This window comes from Solanum lycopersicum, chromosome 4 (genome assembly GCF_036512215.1).
Source record: "Solanum lycopersicum chromosome 4, SLM_r2.1".
Lineage (NCBI taxonomy): Eukaryota > Viridiplantae > Streptophyta > Magnoliopsida > Solanales > Solanaceae > Solanum > Solanum lycopersicum.
The window spans coordinates 31,156,450-31,177,462 of record NC_090803.1 but is presented as its reverse complement, the minus strand read 5'-3'; positions in this window follow the sequence as shown (position 1 = coordinate 31,177,462).

Below are 21,013 nucleotides of genomic sequence, written 5' to 3'. Positions count from 1 at the left end.
TAATGTGAGTGATGTCTTATGTTTATGAAGTATGTCGATTCTATTCCTAATGTTCATGAAGTACGAAGGTCTTACATCTAATGTTAAAGAAGCATGTTGTCATTGATTATTGTGGTATGCTTAATTCAAGGGAATACTCAAGAAGCACTTTGGGGGAGTAGTAGTATGGGATGCTGCTTTCACATTGCCCTTAGTGTATCTTGCAAATCCCATTGGAGAAGGGGACTTATGTGAAGTCCTTAATGCATGGATGTTCCTCTATTTATAGTTATAGAGTGTTCACTTGTTACCCATCCGAGGTAAGCCTATGGTTGGTAGTTTTGAGGATCACATATGTGTGTATTGAAGGGATTGTATGGAAGGTTTCTCCATGTCTAACCTCAGTGAGTGTTAGGATAATTTGGTTAGGATACCTCAAAGGAAATAAGTTCACTGTGAGTTGGTAAGAAATTTGTTTACTATATGATATCTTGAGTTTAATTTAATGTGCATTTTTATGCAAAAATTAATAAAGTTTCACTTTATGTGTTAAATGAAGATTCATATATTTTTATACTTCTATATTCATGAATGTTTTACTTAATTCACATGAAAGCTTTTCTAAACTCTAGTACAATGTTTGTAATAACCCCATACTTTTCTAAACTCTATAACTATAGGTTGGAGGCAAGTTGAACGTATAAGTCTAGCTTGGAATTGACTCTCTCAAGACTAAGTATGTCCTCATATATCTGAGGGCATACTCTTTATTTTCTAGTTCTTGTATAAGACATTGAGTTTTTGTTTAAATGTTAAGGGTTGTGTCCCTAAAATATTTATGTTGTGTCTTTAGGTTGGCTTGTGAAGATGAGACAATCCTTTAGTATTTATAAAATATGTTTTTCCTTATTATTATTTATTGTGAAAAGTTTTAAATTCCCCACCACTTTTATGTATTATGTAGTGAATGATAGCTAAGAGGCTATACAAGACCTTGAAAGTTTAAGTAAGCCTTGTTCCGACCTAAGGGTTGGCCTAACTTCTTGGGTCTAGTGGCAGGTCGTAACAATCTTGGTATCATAGTATAAGATTTTGGCAAATAGTTTAGGCTCTAAAGTCTCACAACCCACGTCTAGTAAAGTCGTGTTCATCGGTGTGAGTCTCCATACATCTTTAGATGAGAGGCTATTGGACGATAGAGTTTCATTCTGTTCATTACTTTTGTATCATGCCATAGAATTTAACTCCATAAGGTATCTGTCTTCTTTTCCCTTGTCCATCAAGTTTTCTTAATGTGATTTCTTGGAGGGGGTGATGTTTCTAACATTGAGGTAGAGAAAAGTGATTTTTGATGCTTATGATGGTTTTGAGGCTAGGAGAGTGGATGCGAAGGTTAGTTTTAGGGATTGTGATATCATGCAATTTATGGCTATATGTGACTTATGAGGTTGGAAGTATTGCGATGTAAAATTGTATGGTGATGTTGTTCTAAGCAGGGTAAAAGTTAAAATTGTTGAATGAAGTCTTTTCGGGGAAAATGAGGTATCTTATAGTTTTGTACGATAATAGTAGAAAAGATAAGGTGTAAATTTAGGAGTTCTGAAAGAATGTAGTAATGTTGTGATAAAGAATGGATTTTAATTTATGAGGTTGAGTTTAGTGGTGTTATGTTTCATTAATAAGGTTGACTATTTTTCTTGATGTTCATAAGTTAAGGTTAGTATGAGTTTCCACCTTATGAGAAGTGTAGAGGGATTTTTAAGTATGAGACCTTACAGATATTTGGTAAGGGCCTTAACAAAAATTGATGAGTACGGGCTAAAGACCTAATCTTAAATAGGGGCCCGGTAAGTTGTAGTTCCTTGTGACTGCTTTGATTTTATTTAGATGAGTCTAACTTAAGTGGGGGAGAATGAGTTATTTGGAGGGTAGTTCATATCTTATCTTTTCCTTCTATTCTTACTCAAGCTTCAGACCAGAATTCGTATTAGTTTGGTTATGTTTGGAGTCTTGCATATTAGTATGAGTTGCTTTTCTCCTTATGATGATGATGGTCTAATATTTTGCATGCTCTTTATGATATCATAGTTTCATAAGTAGATTGGTAGTTAATGTATATTTCTCATGGCAATGTGTAGCTATTGGTATTTTCTTAATTTCTTAAAAGTTGTTATGCCATGTGCCAATGTGTGATTTGAAAGTTATTACATGTTGAGTTTTGAGATGAAGTGGTGAGCATGTCTAGTGTGGGAGAAGATAGTTCCTCCACAAATGAAATGAAAATAATAAAGTATAGATGCTTTTTGAATTATGGAATATGTTCCAAATTGCTTATGTTGCTTAAGGTGCTTAATGATATTAAGTTGGTGTTCCTTGTAAGCTTGGTGCATTGACTATGATTGTTATGACCTTGATGATATCTGCAGTATGCTGCTAGTTAAATCCTCGAAGTCCATTAAAGTATTTAGTGTCATTCAAGGATGAATGTTGTTTTAAGTGGGGGAGATTCTTACGACACTAAAAATTAAATAGGTAAAACTAGATCTTAGAATGTGTTTCATGGTGTTAGTAATGATTTAAAATGATGTATTTTAGCATTAGAAGTCAGTTGGTGAAGTATTCATGTCAAATGTCAAGGAATAACCAAAACGTTGTGTGTCTGCTAGTGTGTCCTTTTATGTTGTATGTGTTTATTCGTATTTTTTTGTGAGTAAAATTAGTGGGCATGACCCTAGCACCTAGAGATATATATTTAGGGTCAAAATGTCTTGATACGATTCCCCGGGAACCACCCGATGGGTCCCCTAAGAGGACCCAAACATTAGCCAAGCAAGCTGTCCACGGAAGCAGGGATTTGTGCCTTGGTGAAATAAAGTCATGTCTCATCCAGGTCGCACACTTCTCTATCGAAAATTAATTTCCATAAACTTTTCGAAATAGTTCCGCGATGCAGACTTGTTTCCCGATGAAAACTATAAAAATTTAGGTGAAGTTTGACTTCTCTAAAATGGTACAATCAATGTAAGGGTGATTTGGGTACTTTGAGGGTGTGTTATATACTGATTTTAGGTCATTATACACTCATTCCACAATTACAAACCCCCATAATTCATTTAGAAATACAAATTTTACAAAACCCTCTAAAGCTCTTCTCTTCAAAAACCCTCTCAAGCCTCCATTGAAGGTCAAGGTGTTGGAGCCTGGACTATTGATGCAAAAGGATTTGATATAAAAATCTCGTGGTTTTCTTCATATTATGTAATGGTACTTCATCCTTGACTCTTGTTTCATTTAAGGAGCCTATTTCAATACTTATCAAAATGGTTTTCCAAACTCCAACTACTTCTATTTTGAACCCTAAGCATGGGTCTTGCATGAAAATGTTTTAATGAATGTAGTACAATATTTTTTCAATGTTAGTTTATGATTTTAAGGTTAAAAACTCAATGACCCAATGCTCAATACAATTCCTCAACTTTTGGCTTATGAAATGGGTTTAATGTACATGAATTGATGCTTTTAGAAATATGGTTTTCTCTGTATTATATTGTGATTATCTACTGCCTTATTATGCTTTATTATGATGTTTTTGGTGAAATATTGAGAAAACATGGTAAAGGCTTGGAGAAGGGTAAGTTGTTCTATCTTGGTTAAATTATATTAAATTAACTCTTGAGTGGTACGTTCCACCTTTGGTGGCGGTGTTTATTTGAAGTATATGAATTTATATGTGTATTGTGATAATGGACATGAAGGCATGATATGTGAAGTTAAAAGGTGATTTTGATATGCATATGCATGATGTGTATTAGAACATTGAAATTAGTATCTCGAAGAGTTTGTCTCTAAATGAAGTATGTATACAATATGTGAAGTACGATGTATGTTAATCATGTTAAATGTGTGTATGAGAATGTCTATAAGTCAATAATGTGAACAAATGTGATTATGTGCTCACATGTACTCACACACACACTTTGAGTTTATGAAATGAAGTTATGAATGAGATGAGGGATTGTAGGGTAGGCACTCTTCGTGAGTGGAGATGAAGTGCCTAGACCATCTTTACTATTCATGTAGTATGAAAAGGGGGATTTTGATGTGAACATTCTTCGTGACTTACAATGAATTTTTTAGTACCAACCTCACTATTTCCAATGAGCTTTCCAATATAGGTTGTAAGTTTATGCCCCACATGAGTTGAGATGTGATATTCAAAAGCAACCTCTAGGGATAAGTACAGTTCGTGAGTTGAGATGTGGTACTAAATACCTATCCCTTAGCTTATAGTCTATAAATGTTTAAGACTCCGTGGGGGAGTTATGCTTAGCACCGAGAGGATTTGAAAAAGGGGTGTGTACACTTCATGAGTAGAGATCATGTATCCAATGTACCTCTTGAGATTAGTGCTCCTGTATAGAAGATGAATGAGTCACTTAGAAACAATCTCCTTATCCCTTAACTATGTGACCACATAGGAGTAGCTATTGGAAACCCCATGTAAAGGCTCAAGAATGACCCTACCTTAGAAAAGTGGGGATCCATAATCCGGTAGGGATTAATATTGGGATACCATGTCTAAATCTCACTGTATATGTCGATTAAGGATAGCCCCCACAAATGAATGTTATGAACGAAATTCTTCTTATGGTGTACTACTTAGGGAATATAGAAGAACGGGACACTATATATTCATTGCACTAGTAGGTATTTGCAGGCAGTCTTTGTGTGTCCTTTTATGAAATGTAGGAATGGGTCATTATTTGGTGAAATGATGCATGAGGACAATATGTCAAAGGTTAATGAAGTTATGTGTCTATATGTCTAATTTTTATGAAGTATGTTGACTGTATGCCTAATGTTCATGAAGTATGAAGGTCTTAAATCTAATGTGAAAGAAATATGGTGAAGTTATGTCATATATGATGAAGCTATGAATGATTATTGTGGTATGGTTAATTCAAGGGAATCCTCAAGGAGCACTTTATGGGAGTAGTAGTATGGGATACTACACGTTGCACTTAGTGTGACTTGCATGTCCCACCGGAGAAGGGAACTTATGTGAAGTCCTTAATGCATGGATCTTCTTCTAGTGTCTAATTATAGAGTGTTGACTTGTTACCCATGCGAGGTCAGCCTATTGTTTGTAGTCTTGAGGATTCCTTAGGTGTTTATTGAAGGGATTGTATGGGTGGTTCATCCATGTCTTACCTTATTGTGTCTTACGATAACTTGGTTTGGAGAGCTCAAAGGAAATAAGTTCACTGTGAGTTAGTATCAAATGTGTTCATTGTATGATATCTTGAGTTAACTGTAATGTGCATTTTTATGCTAAAATTATGGAAGTTTCACTTTTTGTGTTAAATGACGATTCATATGTTATTATACTTCTATATTCATGAAGGTGCTACTTAATTGACATGAAATCTTACTTTTACTAAAATGTCCTGTTTTGCATTATTTTGCATATGCCATACTTAGTACAATGTTTGTACTAACGCCATACTTTTCTATACTCCATAAGTATAGGTTGGAGGCAATTTGAAGATTATAAGGCAAGCTACGGAATTGATTCTCTCAAGACTAAGTATGTTCTCATATATCAGAGGGCATAATATTAATTCTCTAGTTCTTTTATAAGTCTTATTAAGTTTTTGTTTCAATGTAAAGGGTCGTGTCCCTATGATATTTATGTTGTGTCTTTAAGTTGTCTTCTTACGAATAGACAATACTTTAGTATTTATAAAAGATGTTTTTCCTTTTTAATATTTATCCTGAAAAATTTTAAATTACGCAGTACTTTTCATGTCTTCTGTAATGAATGATAGCTAAGAGGATAGTACAAGACCTTCAAAAGGTCAAGTATGCCTTGTTCTGACCTAAGGGTCATCCTAACTTCTAGGGTGTACTTGTGGGTCGTAACACAATCATACCATAACATGAATACATACTTCATATCTAATTAAAGTGTCTAGGGTAAATGATGAGGAGTACATGTCATAAACACCACAACAACTGATTAGGCATACGATCATTACTGACTAAGTAACTGATCTTTCCTAATTTCGTTTAAGAAAGAACCAACCTTCACACCTTCTTGACACTTTATGGTCCTTCATACTTCAATTTCCCAAAAATACAGAATCAATACATTAAAAAGGTATATTCATGAATCAATACATCACTAACCTCATTCTATATAATCCATATACTCATTATCTTCCATAATCACCATAGAAGATTCAGCATTTTATGAGATTAGGGAAGAACAACGGTCCAGGGGAAATCTAGAGTGATTACAAGAAATTAACCATAATTACATAGTTATACAACAATAAAAAATCAGAATTCATCACGAGTGATTCACAATTTCAATTGGAAAAGAAGACCCATGTATAGATGAAAACCATAGTTTTGGGGGAGTTTTTGAAATACTCTTTGAAAGGTCCTCTCGGGGAAACAAGTCCCAAGAGTGAGAGAATTCATACATTAAGGATGATTAACAATGAGTTTGGGTTGAATACCTTGGTGAATCCATCTCCTTCTTGAAGCTCTAGAGTTTCTTCAATGGAGGTTTGGGTTTTGGGAGAGAGAAACTAGAGAGAAGGAAAATTCATTGGGGTTTTGGGATGTTGAAGTGTGAAGACTTGTTTCATGATTTAGAATTCCATAATATACCTAAAAAAACTAATTTAGACTGATCCCACATTGAATAGACCAAGGGTTTGAACTTGTTGACCCACCATTTGTTACATCCGGGGAGCACCCCCTAAACGTAACTGGCGTCGTCGTCTCAGAGATGACTAATATTAGCCTCTTAGCATTCTTCATAACATATCATAGGTTAAAATGCAGAAAAATTTAAGCTTTTCGTATACATCTATATAATGAGGTTTACATAGACCTCTCGCTTATACATCATATATACATAGGGAATTTACATAGATTTTTCATATACGAAGCTTACATAGGCTTCTACTTTTAAGATACATACAACATATAGAAAGATAGTCTATTAGGGATGTCTCACATTTAAGCCATCGAGAATGAGTACAACATTTGGTCATAATCGATACTTCATTACAATAATAACCACATATAGGCTTATACAATAATAGTCTTCAAATTAAACAAAAGGAAACTACATATATTTAGACTATAACAACCTAAACTAGCTAGATAGTGGCATTTTCCCTCGTAATGGTGAGGACCTACGAAAGCTGGAGAATAAGAATCAAAGTCTTCTTTAAATGTCTCCTAAAAACTCAACGGTAGGTGCCTATATAAATTGTAGAAACATAAAAATACGAGTTAGTACACCACTTGTATTAAGTATGAAAACATGAACAGAAAAAATTTGAAATCATTCTATATGGGACATTTTTTAAAAACCATGCTAAGTTACTTCGAAAATCCTTATGCACAACTAAGAACCCATATAATCAAACACATATTCCTTAAGAAAAAACCATATACAACACAAGACCAACTTCATCAAGTATAGCCAAGTCAACATGTGTAATAGAATATTTGAGTACATAACCAAAAACTCAAATATAATGTTATAACAACAAAGCAGGTATAAGAGTTCATAACATTACAACATATGCAAGACCCTTCATTATAACCCACCATAAGGTCTACAAGTGTATGACTGTAATACCTCGAAAATGACTTAGGTAAAGCTATAGAAACATTGTTGTAATTAGGGTATAAGTACCTAAAATAGTATATAATGTTGTATTCTGTCAGTTTATAGAGTATTAGGTGCATTGGATGTGAAACGTCCAGGGACGACTAAGTCACATATGTGCCTCATCTGTAGTTATGTGCCTAATTTCGTGTTCATGATTTAATGAGGTAATTACATGAGTTATTATTGTTTTTATAGTCAGCGTGTCAAGTTTAATGATTTTGGATGTCAAAATAAGAGAAAAGGAGGTTACTTAGCGGTCATTTGGGTATTTTAAACATGTTTATATGCATTTAACACTTAGAAAAATTCATTCTTCAAAACTCAAAACCCAAATTCCCTTTAAAATTTTCTTGAACTACATTGGAGCCAAAAGTCAAGGAAGGGCTTGGATTGGAAAATTGATTGGAGATTATTCATCAAATTGGAGGATTAGATTTATTTAGATATGTCTTTTTATTCTTGAAATTCTATTCATCAAGGATCCCTAATTTAAAGAAATTTTCTAATGTTTTCAAAGATGAATTGTCAAATTTTATGATCTATCAATGGGTTCTTGCATTAAAGGTTTTAAAGAATTGTATATTGATTGAATTGTTTTTAATTAGATGATTTTATCTCAATATCCTATGAACCCATGTAATTGTTGAACCCTAGTTTTTGACTACTTTATAGGTTAAGTTATATTGTATTAATGCTTGTGCATTCCAGGGTAGTTTTCTATGGGCTATTGATTGATGTAAAAATTGTATTGAATTGATATCTAGGTTGTCTTAGATCGATGAATCCATAGTGAATTGACATAGTTTCATTGAATATGATAGTTTATGTATTGAATTATTGGTTATGGCCATGGGTAACGACCTTATGGTATTAAATTGGATGATTTAGACATGGATTGTAGTGGATAGAATGGATTGGTGGTATGCTGCCCTAATTCTATTTATTACATTAATTGACTTCAATTATGTTGTGATTGGTATGGTCCATTCATGGTGGCGGTGCTATGTGCTTTACTTGCAATTGATGTGGTTTTGTCGGCAATTAGTTGAAGTATTATGATGATTTGTAGTAGATTTATGTGAAGTATGATCATATGTATCTACATGTGATTATGTGACAGAATGTGTTCCTTCTATGTATGTTAGGAGATCATGTTAGAGAATGACTATGTTCTTATATGTGTAGTCTTAGATTTTGATGCATGATTGTTCCTATTTGATTATACGAGTTGTGATGGTTATATTTTATGATGATATGGTTTTGATTTGGATAACATAAATATGATAAGGGTCATTACTATGTGCTTCAAATAACTATATGGTCCATGTGATTAAATAAAGAATGTTTTGTCTTGTTTTTGTACACTTGTGTCCCTTACTTGATACATGTATGAATGATATGTTAATATGAGATGTTTTTACTAGGTAGTATTAGTGCACCATTTTCATGTATGGATGAATGATATATTAAACCTTAAATTATGTTAGGAAGATCATGTATGTGGAACCTTAAACCTAGTGGTAAGGTTGACAATATTGAAGTCGAGACCCGTAATGGTATCCTTCATGTAAAGGAATGGTGGACTTAGGGTTGATTGGAGGGAATGACATAATATCATCCATTGGAAAGTCAAAATGAGCTTTATATGTTTCCATTATAACGTCGCCCTAGTGGACCTATTTGGGAGGGTGAACGTGATTGGGTTATGAACTAGATATGTAACCCCTTTGTATGAACCTTTGTGTCAATTATTCTATGAGAACAAAGGCTAGCACCGAGTAATTATGATATTGCAAGTAGCTCTACTTCTGAAGGAGACTAGAGTACAACGTATCTCTACTTTAAAATGAGACTAGAGTGCATAAAATCCCTTCATATTCCTTAACCATATGCCTATATGGGATGTGTGCTAGTTATACCCTTGGAAAGTAGAACACCCTCATTGGAGTAGGTTAGAACTCTAGATTCCATGTTTATCTATCATGGTCTATGTCGATTATTGCCTATTCTGATCATGTGGGATACTTACTACCATTAGAGAAGTTCAATGAAGTTTAGGTTGTGGTATGGGACACTATCTAGAAATTGCATTATTGGCTATAAAGGTGTTAGTTAGAGTTCCTAGGTCTTGTCCAAGACCATTACTTGAATGTCATTATATGATGAATGTATCCTAGATACACTATGGAACGTTATGACTTAAGTTAAGAAGGAATGTTAAATGAATTAGTACTTATATATAGTTGTCAAGGGTTGTCTAGTTAAGGTGTGAAGGGGGCATAAGAATGGTCACTTCGTATCTTACCTAGATAAGTCTTAAAAATGAATCTAGTTAGGGAAGATGATTGATTATGTGGACATTATCTAAGCCTTAGATAGTTTTAAGGATTATTTAGGTAATCTTGAAGAAGTCAATCATGGACTTTATATATGTCTTTTGATAGCCTTTGGAAAGAGAATGTCATGTTGTATATATGTTGATTTAATATGTGAGAATGATTCTATCTTAGGTAGTATATAGGATCTCTTAAGTGTGTGTAATGGATTGTATGGGTGGTCACTTCACAACTCACTCCAGTGAGACTTAGAATCACCTTTGGTAGAAGCATGTCATGTTCATACGTGTGATGTCTTGAAGGTGTTTTTAAAAAAAAACAATAATAGTTTTTAGTCTTTGTCTTCATTCCTTTTCTTCTTCACCTTTCACCACCATTATGTACTTATTTTGAGTAAAAAAAAAAATCAAAAACTCATTTAAAAAAATTAAATCATAAACTGATTGAAATAACTTACAAACTCTATTTTTTAAAAAACAAATTAGATCTAAAAAATAACATTACTACCTCACCAGAAAAGATGAAGATCCACCATTTTTGTTACTCTTTTTTTCTCTCTCCCTCTCTTCTACCAAAATATAGTTTATTTAGAAATAGAATTATTTATGAAAGAAAATATGAAAAGTCATTAAAAAATTGGAATTATGTCTCCTTAATTTTTCCGAAGGAACACTTATTTCTGGGAAAAAAAATTTATATATGAGTCATTGCAATGACCAACTTGAAAATGAATTTTTTTATTGAAATATTTTTTAAGATATGAGTTTAAATAGTTTTTCTTTCTTCTACTTATAATTGATTTAAAAAAACAAATTGATACATGCCTTCTCTTAATTTGTCAAGTATAACAAACATTTGTAACTTTTGTTGACTGTTAAAAAAAAAGGTATCAAAATGACATAGTGGGGCATGACATAAGGTGTCAAAAATGAATAACACTCAGTTGAAGTATCTAAGTGAAAGTTAGTATCAACTTTAGGGGTTCATTGATGTATTCAGCCTACTTTTGAACTTATCATCAAATTAAATTTTTAAAAGGGTCATATTTGTATTTGTACTCTTAGAATTTTTTCATATGAAAGATAGACCTTATTACTATGATGAAAGAGTGTATGGGTTGATAAAAATGTGAAGTTATTCATTTCACATGGTGAATATCAAGAGGATATTTGGCCTGATGTGTTTTATTGATACTTGTGACCTTTGTTGTAGGTAATCCTTGGTTTTAAAAGCATCAAATTCCATATAAGCAAGAATTGTACAAGTAGTTAGAGGACGAAAAGGGTAAACTTCTCTTTTCCCTTAAAATCCCTAACAATAAGACAAATGAAAATATGTTATATTCGAAATCTCACAAATTAGTAAGTCAAAGTAGATTGAAAAAGTTACAGTTTGGCACAAGTGTAGGTTCTACAAAAGTCATCTACATGTTGTACTAGATCGTAAAATTTGCAGAAGGCAGTCGTAGGAAGCGTCATATTTTTTAGTAAAATTTAGGTTTATGAACTTTTCCGTATAAGTTACTATGTCCCGTAGGAAGGGGTTCGTAGAAGGTTTCCAAACATGGTGAAATATTTTGTAGAAAGGTGTTTCTAAAAGAACGGTCTATGACCAGTGATAAGTTTTATGAATCGTAGAATGAGAATAGTGGAAGTTGATTCGGTTTCTAGGTCTTAGTACTTGGTTCTACTGATGACCAGAACGGCATATAAAAGTTTCTATGATCATTGGTCATTCTATAGAAAATGGTCGACAATTTTTAATTAATGGAGTTTATGTCATTTCCTTCCCATTCACTCAAAACCATTAAATCCCTAAGTTCTTTTGGTATAAATTCTCTTAAAGCTATTAAGGGAAAAGACTAGGGTTTCTTCACAGCTTCAAGGTTGCTTCTCCACTGTTTAAGGCTTTTATACCAAAGGTATGTGAGAACTTCATCAATAGATTCCTTTCATCCATTGATAGACAAAACATACTCAATTCTCCTTTTGAATTTCACCAAATATTCTAGGGTTTCATGTCAAATCTTTAGGGTTAAATTTGTATAATTCAATTTTTTTATTTGATCTTATTATGCAAAATTTAATTAAATTACATGTTTTCAAATTGATTTCATATGAACCCATTCTTATGTTTATTTTATGAATATAAATTATGTATGTGAATATATGCATGTATCATGAAATTGAAGACTTATGAATTAAGGATGCTTCTAAATGAAGTATTAGGGATTTGTGAAAGATTTGTTTCACTATAATATGATCATGATTTAGATGCTTAAATATCTTAGTGTCTTAAGAACAATTTTATGAAACACGATTTTGAAATAAGTTATTCTCGATGTAAAGCATATGATTTGATTGATATTGCTAGTTCTTTCCAAGCATTGTGATTATAATTATAATATGTTTATACCTATTTTCCATTGAGATTCTACTTACAACCAATAGGACTTTGAGATGGAGGTTTTACTGTTAGGAGAGGTTTAGTCTTTAGTAGTAATCTCTTCGTCCCAAACAGTATGTCCCTAGGACTTGTCTTTGATAGACATAACTAGTGGATCCACCTAAGCTAGATGATATGGTCCGTACTTTTGTAAGTATGGTAACCTCTTCGCAATGAGGGGAAATAACAAAATTCCATGTTATAGATCACATTATGTACGTCGATTAATGATAAAATATCCCCTAATGAACTATGATTTCCCAAAGAATAGGCTAACGATCTAATCTAGAATAAAGGCCACGATGAGTCATAGATCCTTATAATTGTTTTGATTGTTTTAGATGTGTTTACCCTTAGCGGGGGAGAATGAGTTGAGTAGTAAGGTAGTTGATATCCTTATCTTATCCTTCTATTTTTACTTATGTTTGAGACCAAAATTCTTAGTAATTTGGAGTGCCTTTGATTGTTATTGTTTCACATTCTCCTAATGATACCATAGTTTCATGGGAAGAGTAGTAATTAATCTATATTTCTCATGTCAATGTGTAGCTAATGATATTTGCCTAAATTGTTTCAAATTTGTTATGTTTATGTGCCAATGTGTGATTTGAAAGTTATTACATTTTGAGCTTTATAATGATATGATGAGCATGTCTAATGTTGAAGAAGGTAGTTACTCCATAAATGAAATGAAAATGAAGAAGTAATTGTGCACTTTGAATTGTGGAAATAGTTCCTAATTTACTTGTGTTTTATGAAGTTGGTGTTCCTACTAAGTTTGGTGCATTAACTATGAATGTTATGTTCATGAAGATATGTGTGGTATGCTTCTAGTTAAGCCCTTTATGTCCTTGAAAGTGTTTAGAGTTATTCGAGGACGAATATTGTTGTAAGTGGGGGAGATTGTAACAACCCTCAAATGAAATAGGTCAAACTAGAGCTTTATATATATTCATGAGTAAACACTATGTTAAAATAATGATATTATCCTTGGACATCAATTTTTAGAGTTTGGAAGTTAAACGTTAAGGGACGACTAAGATGTTCGACACTAGACACCTATGTGCTTGCATGTGTTCTAGTGTGCCTTTGTATATTTCATGAGTGGTTTGGTCTTTAAATTTAAAGGATAGGACCCTAAGACCTACATGACCATGTTTAGGGGTTAAACATCCAGGTACGACTCCACCTAGGACCTACGAGGAGACCTAGAAGAGGACCCCATCTTAAAGGCTAGAGGGTGCTAGACTCTGTCAAACGACATCCACAAGGGACATCCAGTCAATCAAATGATGGACCATCGACCTTGGATGTTGATCGAGACTTTAAGGCCTGCACAAAAATGGGTCTCTGACCCAAACAAAGAACACAATAAATGGGACGTCGTTTGAATGACAGTCCATCATTTGGAGTGGCGTGGTTTGGCCCACAATAGTTGTTCAACTTCGGCCAACCTTGGGAGTTTTGGTAAATTCACCTCAATTCTTTTAATGTGTGAGGACGGTTGTGTTAAGGGTTTTTAGGTATTTAAAGTTAGTTTATACTCCTAAAATTGAAGTAAGTCTTCAGTTTTCAAAATGAAAACCCCTCTCTCAAGAAATACTCTCTCAAACTCCATGGAAGCTTAAACTCAAGGTAGAGCTAGCATTGAAGGTTTTGGGTGATTTCTTCACCAAATTTCGTGGGATTTTCATCTTCTAACGTATGGTAATTCATCCTTGATTTTTCTCTCATTCAAGGAGACAATTTAAAGGATTTTCAAAAAGGTTTCAAAATCCTAGATTCTTCTATTTTGGATTCTAAATATGGGTTATTGCCTCAAAACGTTTTAATGGATAAGTTATGATATTATTGATGTTAGTTGATGATTTTAAGGTCAAAACTCAATGAACCCCATGTGCATGCAAATGCTCAAATTTCAACTTATGAATTGGATTTGAAGATTATTATTAGATAATGTAAGAATTGGAATTTCCTTATGTTGTATTTTGATTATCTACTGCCTTTAATGCTATATGATGGTGAAATATTGGAGAATTTGGTGAATCGGGCAAAATCTTGAACTACGTACATACATACTTTTAAAAAAGGGTAAAACCAACAGACATATAAAAACTGGTGCTATGAGAAAAGGTGGTGAAAGCTTGGATAACGGGTAAGCTGATCTATGTTGCCTAATTATTGTGAATTGAGTCTTTAGTGTTATGGTCCACTTGTGGTAGTGGCGTTTACGTGATGTATATTATCATATATCTGAATTGTCATTATGGTCTTGAAGGAATTGAATGTGAAGAAAAATGAGGTTATGATGCATATGCATATGATGTCTTATGAAGTTGTGCATATGTGTCTTAAAGATAGTATGTGTGAATGTAGTATTTTGTATATATGAAACATGCTAGTGTGTGAATTATGATAATTGTATTAGGATCATGTGTAGACGTCAATGCTATGAATAATGGTGATTATGAGAAAGTTTTCCTCCCAAGTACTCACATACAATAAGGATGAATGAAGCTATTGAAAATAAGGAATTGTATGGTAGACACTCTTTATAGGTAGATTTGAAGTGTCTAGACCATCCCTACTATTCATAAAGAACTCTAGTAATGAAAAGGATATTTTGGGGTGAACACTCTTCGTTAGTTGAGATGAAGTGTTTAGTAGCAACCTCACTATTCCCAAGAGCTTTCCAAGATATGTTTGAGGTTGAACACTCATCGCGAGTTTAGAAGTGTTATTTAAAAGTAACCTCTAGGGATAAGTACTCTTCGTTAATTGAGATGTGGTGCGAAATATTTATCTCTTAACCAATAGTCAATGAATGTTAAAGTCTTCGTGGATGAGTTATGCTTAGAACTGAGAGGATTTGAAGAATGGGTGGGTACACTTCGCTAATAGAGATATTGTATCCAATTTACCTCTTGAGATGAGTCTTCCTTGTTAGTTGAGAATCAGTTACTTAGAATTAATTTCCATATCCCTTAATTAAGCATCCGCATAGGTATAGCTACTAGAGATCCATGTACAATCTAAGAGTATGACCCTACCTTAGACAAGTAGGATGTAACACCCCAGAACAAACTAAGGTGAACTAGAGACTCATGAGTGTTTCTTGAATTAATTTGTATGTAAAATGAGTTACTAGTGTTCTTAGCAGTGTGTTAACTTTGGTTAAATTTGGAGGTCAAACGTCCAATAATGTCCATGACGTTCGGAAGGTGTCCCTTAAGTAGCGCTTGTGTATCTTGAGATGTTTGAGTGAGTTTTATGTGTTCGTTTTGCTCGAAACATTTTTGACATGTTCCTAAGAGATAGACGACTTAGTTTAGGGGTTTAAAATCCGGGCATGACCGCACCTAGGACCCACAAGGGTCCCTAGATAAAGGGCCCAAGACTTGGACAAAACTGCCAAGAACACTGCTCAATCAACGGCGCAGTCTACTGGGCGTAGGTCCCTTGACGCCCCATCTACTTGGGTCGAAGATCCATAATTGGTGGGACATCAAGACCTCCCTTCAAAAAGACTTTTATGCCATCAACGCCCATCAACACGAGTTGTCGACTCATCGACGTCCAGTATCTTGGGTCTTCACTTGGCCACTTCCAAAAGTTGTAAGTTTGCTACCAAGTCTTGTGGTGTTTGGTAAATTTACCCCAAGTCTTTTATGACCCTAGGACGTTTTTTTTAGTGTTTATTAGGTATATTAAAGTTTTCTAAACCATAAGACCTCATTTTCGACCCCTCTTCCTAAAACCCAAAACCTCTCTCTCTCTCTCTTAGAAGTCTCCATGGAACCTAGAAGTCAAGAAATGGTAGGAGGGCTGTTGGTGGTCATTTTTCCAAAAAAAATTCATTGGTATTTTTTCAATGTGAGGTATGGTGTCCATCTTTGAAATCTCTTCCATTCAAGGAGTCCCTTCTAATGAATTTTCAAAATGGGTTCTCAACCCTAGTTTCTTCTATATTCAACTCTCAAAATGGGTCTTGCATGAAAACGTTTTGACTGACTAAATAATGATGTTTCCAATGTTAGTTGATTATTTAATGGTTAAAACTACAATGAAATCATGATAAAGCTTTTCTTCAAATGTTGGCTTAAGAAATGGGTTAGAATGAGCATGTTTGTTTAAAGAATGAGCTTTGGTTTTTCTTGTGTTGTTAGTGTTATTTAGATATTGAACTAAGGGATATATTATTATGAAATTTTGAGAAAATATTGTAGGTGATGAAAGCTTGTATTAAAGGGTAAGTTGGTTATGTTGTTTATCATTAATTTCGAAATGCTCTTGAGTGGTATGGTCAACCTTCTTGGTGGCGGTGTTTACTTGATTGTATGAATATGAAGTTAATAGTTTATTGTGAATAAGCTCATGAAGACTTGTTATGTGGATTAATATGATGATGATGTTATTCTTGCTAAATGTTCTTTATGAAGCTATTATGTGAAATAGGCTAGGGAGTATGCTTAAATGAAGTATTCTTGTTAAGTGTCTTATGAAGTGTGTTATGAAAAGTATGTTAAGAATTATGTTTAAGATGGCTTAAATGATTGTGTAAAGCATGTTAAAGTATGTGATTCGATGAAAGAAGGTCTAAGCATGTATAGAATAAAATGTAAATGAAATGCTTCTTATGTGAAAAGTGTTCTCACATGTACACACACACTCACACTTAAAAGAATATATGATTCTAAGTTGATATAAATGGAATTTTGGGGTGGACACTCTTCATGAGTTGAGATGAAGTGTCTAGTAGCAACCTTGTTATTCTTAATGAGCTATCTAAGATAGGTTTGGGGATTAATTCCCTTCATGAGTTGAGATTTGGTATTCACTATTTATACTTGACTTATAGTTTATAATATTGAGAATCCATGGGAAGTTATGCCTAGCACCGAGAGGATATAAAGGAGAGGTGGATTACACTTCGTGAGTTCAGATGTTGTATTTCCAAAGTAACTCTTGAGATGAGTACTCCTCGTTACTAGAGAATGAGTTACTTAGTAAGAATATCCTTATCCCTTAACTATGGGCCCCATAAGTGTAGCAATCGGGAAAGCCATGTAAAAGCTAAAAACAATGACCTCATTCTAGGCAAGTGAGGATCTCTCATCCGATAGGGTTTAATGTCGGCATTCCATGTCTAGCTCTCATGGTCTATGTCGGTTAAGCTAACCCTCGACAAAAGAATTTATTGAAATAAGTCTTCTAAAAAAACGTACTACTTAGATTTGGTGGTGGTATGGAACATTATCTACTCATTGACCTAGGTAGCACCTTCCGAAAGGGAAGACCTGGTGCAAAACCTTCTAAAAGAATGCACTATTTAGGGTAGGTGATGGTATGGGACGCTATCTACTCATTGCACTATGTAGTCATTCCAAAAGGGAAGACTTTGGTGATTTGTTAGGTGTCTTTTACTATCTTTCCATTGATTGAGGGGCTTGTTTCTCCAGATTTGAGTAAGAAAAAAGGGGTAGTCTTGAGGATTTCTTTGGTGTGTATTGAAGGAGGCATATGCATAATTCCTTCATGTCTTACCTTAGTGAGTTTTAGGATAATCCCGAGGTAGGGTAAGTCTTACTGAAAATGAGTTCACTTTCTCTTTCGCTTGGCCTTGCAAGTTCACTCATTTATAATAGGATAGTTCATTGCAATTGCTCAAGTTTACAATGTGAATGCTTTATATGATTTATTGTAAATTCTCAAATCGTTTCACTATAAATGCTTAAGTAGTTTACTATGATGACAAGTTGAGTTCACAGTAAAAGGTTTGGAATTTAATATAAATGGTCCCTTTTGGTTTAAAATTATTGAAATTCTTCTCTAAGTGTTAAATGAATATTCTTATGATGTTTTGCTTTTATGTTCTTGATTGTTTTGCTAAATTTGCATAAAATGTTATTTTACTAAAATGTACCTTTTTGCATGTTTTTGCATATGTCATACTTAGTATATTAATTTCACTAACCCCATACTTTTCTATAATATCTATGTATATGTTGGAAGCAAGGTTGAAGTCTAGAAGGCAAATCTTAAGAAAGTTCCTCTAAAGACAAAATGTGTCCTCATATATTCGAGGGCACAATTTATATCTTCTTGGTTTCCTTAAGTTAAGTACGCCCGGTCACGAAACGAGGGTTCCTCCTAACTTCTAGGGGGTTCTTTCGTGTCGTGATATAGGGATCCCTCATTCGGTAGGGGTCAATAATGGGATTTCATACCCTGCTCTTATGGTGTATGACCGGTTAAAGCTAGCCCCAACACAAATGAATGTAATGAACCAAGGCTTCTTAAAGGTGTACTACTTAGGGTAGGTGGTGGAATGGGACACTATCTATCCACTGCACAAGTAGACATTTGGAGGAGTCTTGGTGTTTCATTATATGATAATGTAAGAGTGGGTCACTATATGATTTTAGAGAAGTAAGTTAACTTTATGTGTAATGTTAAAGAAGAATATTAATATTATGTTTGGTATGATCAAAATTATTTAAATGATGTTTGTGATGTGCCTAGTCTAGGGTAATTCTTAAGAAGCACTAAGTGTAAGTTGTAGTATGGGATGATACTTTCACATTGCACTAACTGTAACTTGGGGGTTGTCTTGGAGGATGATCTTTATGGGAAGTTCCTTAATGCATGTATGTTCCCTCTAGTGTCTGTAGTAATGAATGTTGACTTGTTGAGTTGGTATTAAGTATGCTTATCTCTGATAATCTTACAAATTACTTAGGTGTGTATTGAAGAGGTTGTATGGGCGGTCTTTTCATGTCTTACCTAGGTGAGTCTTCAAATAACTTTGGGTAGGAGAGTCTATATGATAGATGTATAGTTGATAAATGAATTTAAATATTGAAGTTATAGAAGTTTTACATTGTATGATGCTATGCAATTTGATTCATGAAGGATTTTATCAGAATTGCACGAAAAGAATGTTTCAACTAAAATGTTCTCTTTAGCATGTTTTTGCATAATTTCATACTTAGTATAATATTTGTACTAATTCCATACTCTTCTAAATTTCAAAAAGTATTTGTGGAATGCAAGTGAAGGTTCTTAGAAGCAACGCTTGGGAAGTTACTTTGTACAATATTTGTACTAATTCCATACTCTTCTACATTTCAAAAAGTATTTATGGAATGCAAGTGAAGGTTATTAGAAGCAAATCTTGGGAAGTTGATTCTCTAAAGATAGGTATGTCCTCATATGTTCTACGACATATACTATGGTTCTTTTAGTTTCTTTCTTTTAAAGACTTGTATAAGACTAAGTATGTTTTCTTTCAATTTTAAAGGGCCTTGAGATTATGATATTAATATGTGTCTAAGTTGCCTTTATGATGATGAGACTTGTTCCTTACTTTTATAAAATAGACTTCTTATTAGTTATATTGTGAAAATTTTAAATGCCGCACTACTTTTATACCTATTTAATGAATGATATCTAGGAGGCTTGTACAAGACCTCCGTAAGGTCATGTAAGTCGTGTGGCGACTTAAGAATGGTCTATCTTCTAGCGTGTACTCTTGGGGTGTTACAATATGTGAATGTATATGGAGAAGGTGCTCTTTTGATGTTTATATGATCTCGTATGGGTACTATAATCATATGATTGAAAACACTTTTTATGTAATTGCTGATATTTGATAATGAAGGACTAAGAAGAGTCTTTATATAATGATGTGTATCTTGTGCTGGTAGACTTAGTTGGCCCTACTTGGTAATTGAATTGTATTGAACGGGTGTTTGAATGAAAGTCTAGGATCGGTAGACCTAAAGTAGGTAACCTTCTATGAAAGACTAATGTGAAACCTTGAATACGAAAAGAAGGTTAAGAATGTTCAACCTTGAATATGAAAAAATGTTTAATAATGAATCCTGGAAGTGTAGACCTAAATGGTGCTTCCTTCTTGAGTGGAATGATGGACTTAGGGGTAGGTTTTTTAGAACGGCATGAAATCATCTTTACAAATGTCATAAGAGTTACCCAAACGACCGTTGATTGGCAGTTGTAGTGTACCCCTTCTTTGAAATGGTATTATGAGTTGGTAGGGATTAGTTATGGTACATTCTCTAATAAACTTATGTTAATGAACTTACTCTATTAGAACTAAGGCAAAGCACAAAGTGGATCTTCTTAATGGAGTAGCTCTTGTTGAATATGACGCTAGAGTACAAGCAAACCTATCACGTAAACCATGTGCCAACATGGAATGTGTCCTAGTTCTACCCTTGGCAAGTAGAACACTTTCCACGTAGTGGGGTTTTAATGAAATCAGATTCAATACCTAGTAAGTGTGATCTATGTTGGTTAAATCTTATGCTCATCATGTGGGATGTGCACTCTAGTTATTGGGTAGGTTCTACAACGTGCAAGTAGTGAAATGAGATGCTATGTAACGACTCAAAAATATCCCCAAGGCGTTACATGGCGTAATTGACCTCTTGAAGGTCTTGTACAAGACTCTTAGCTTTCATTCATTACATATCTATGAAAAGTAGTGAGGAATTAAAACTTCCACAATATAGTTAATAAGAAACTCTTTCATAAA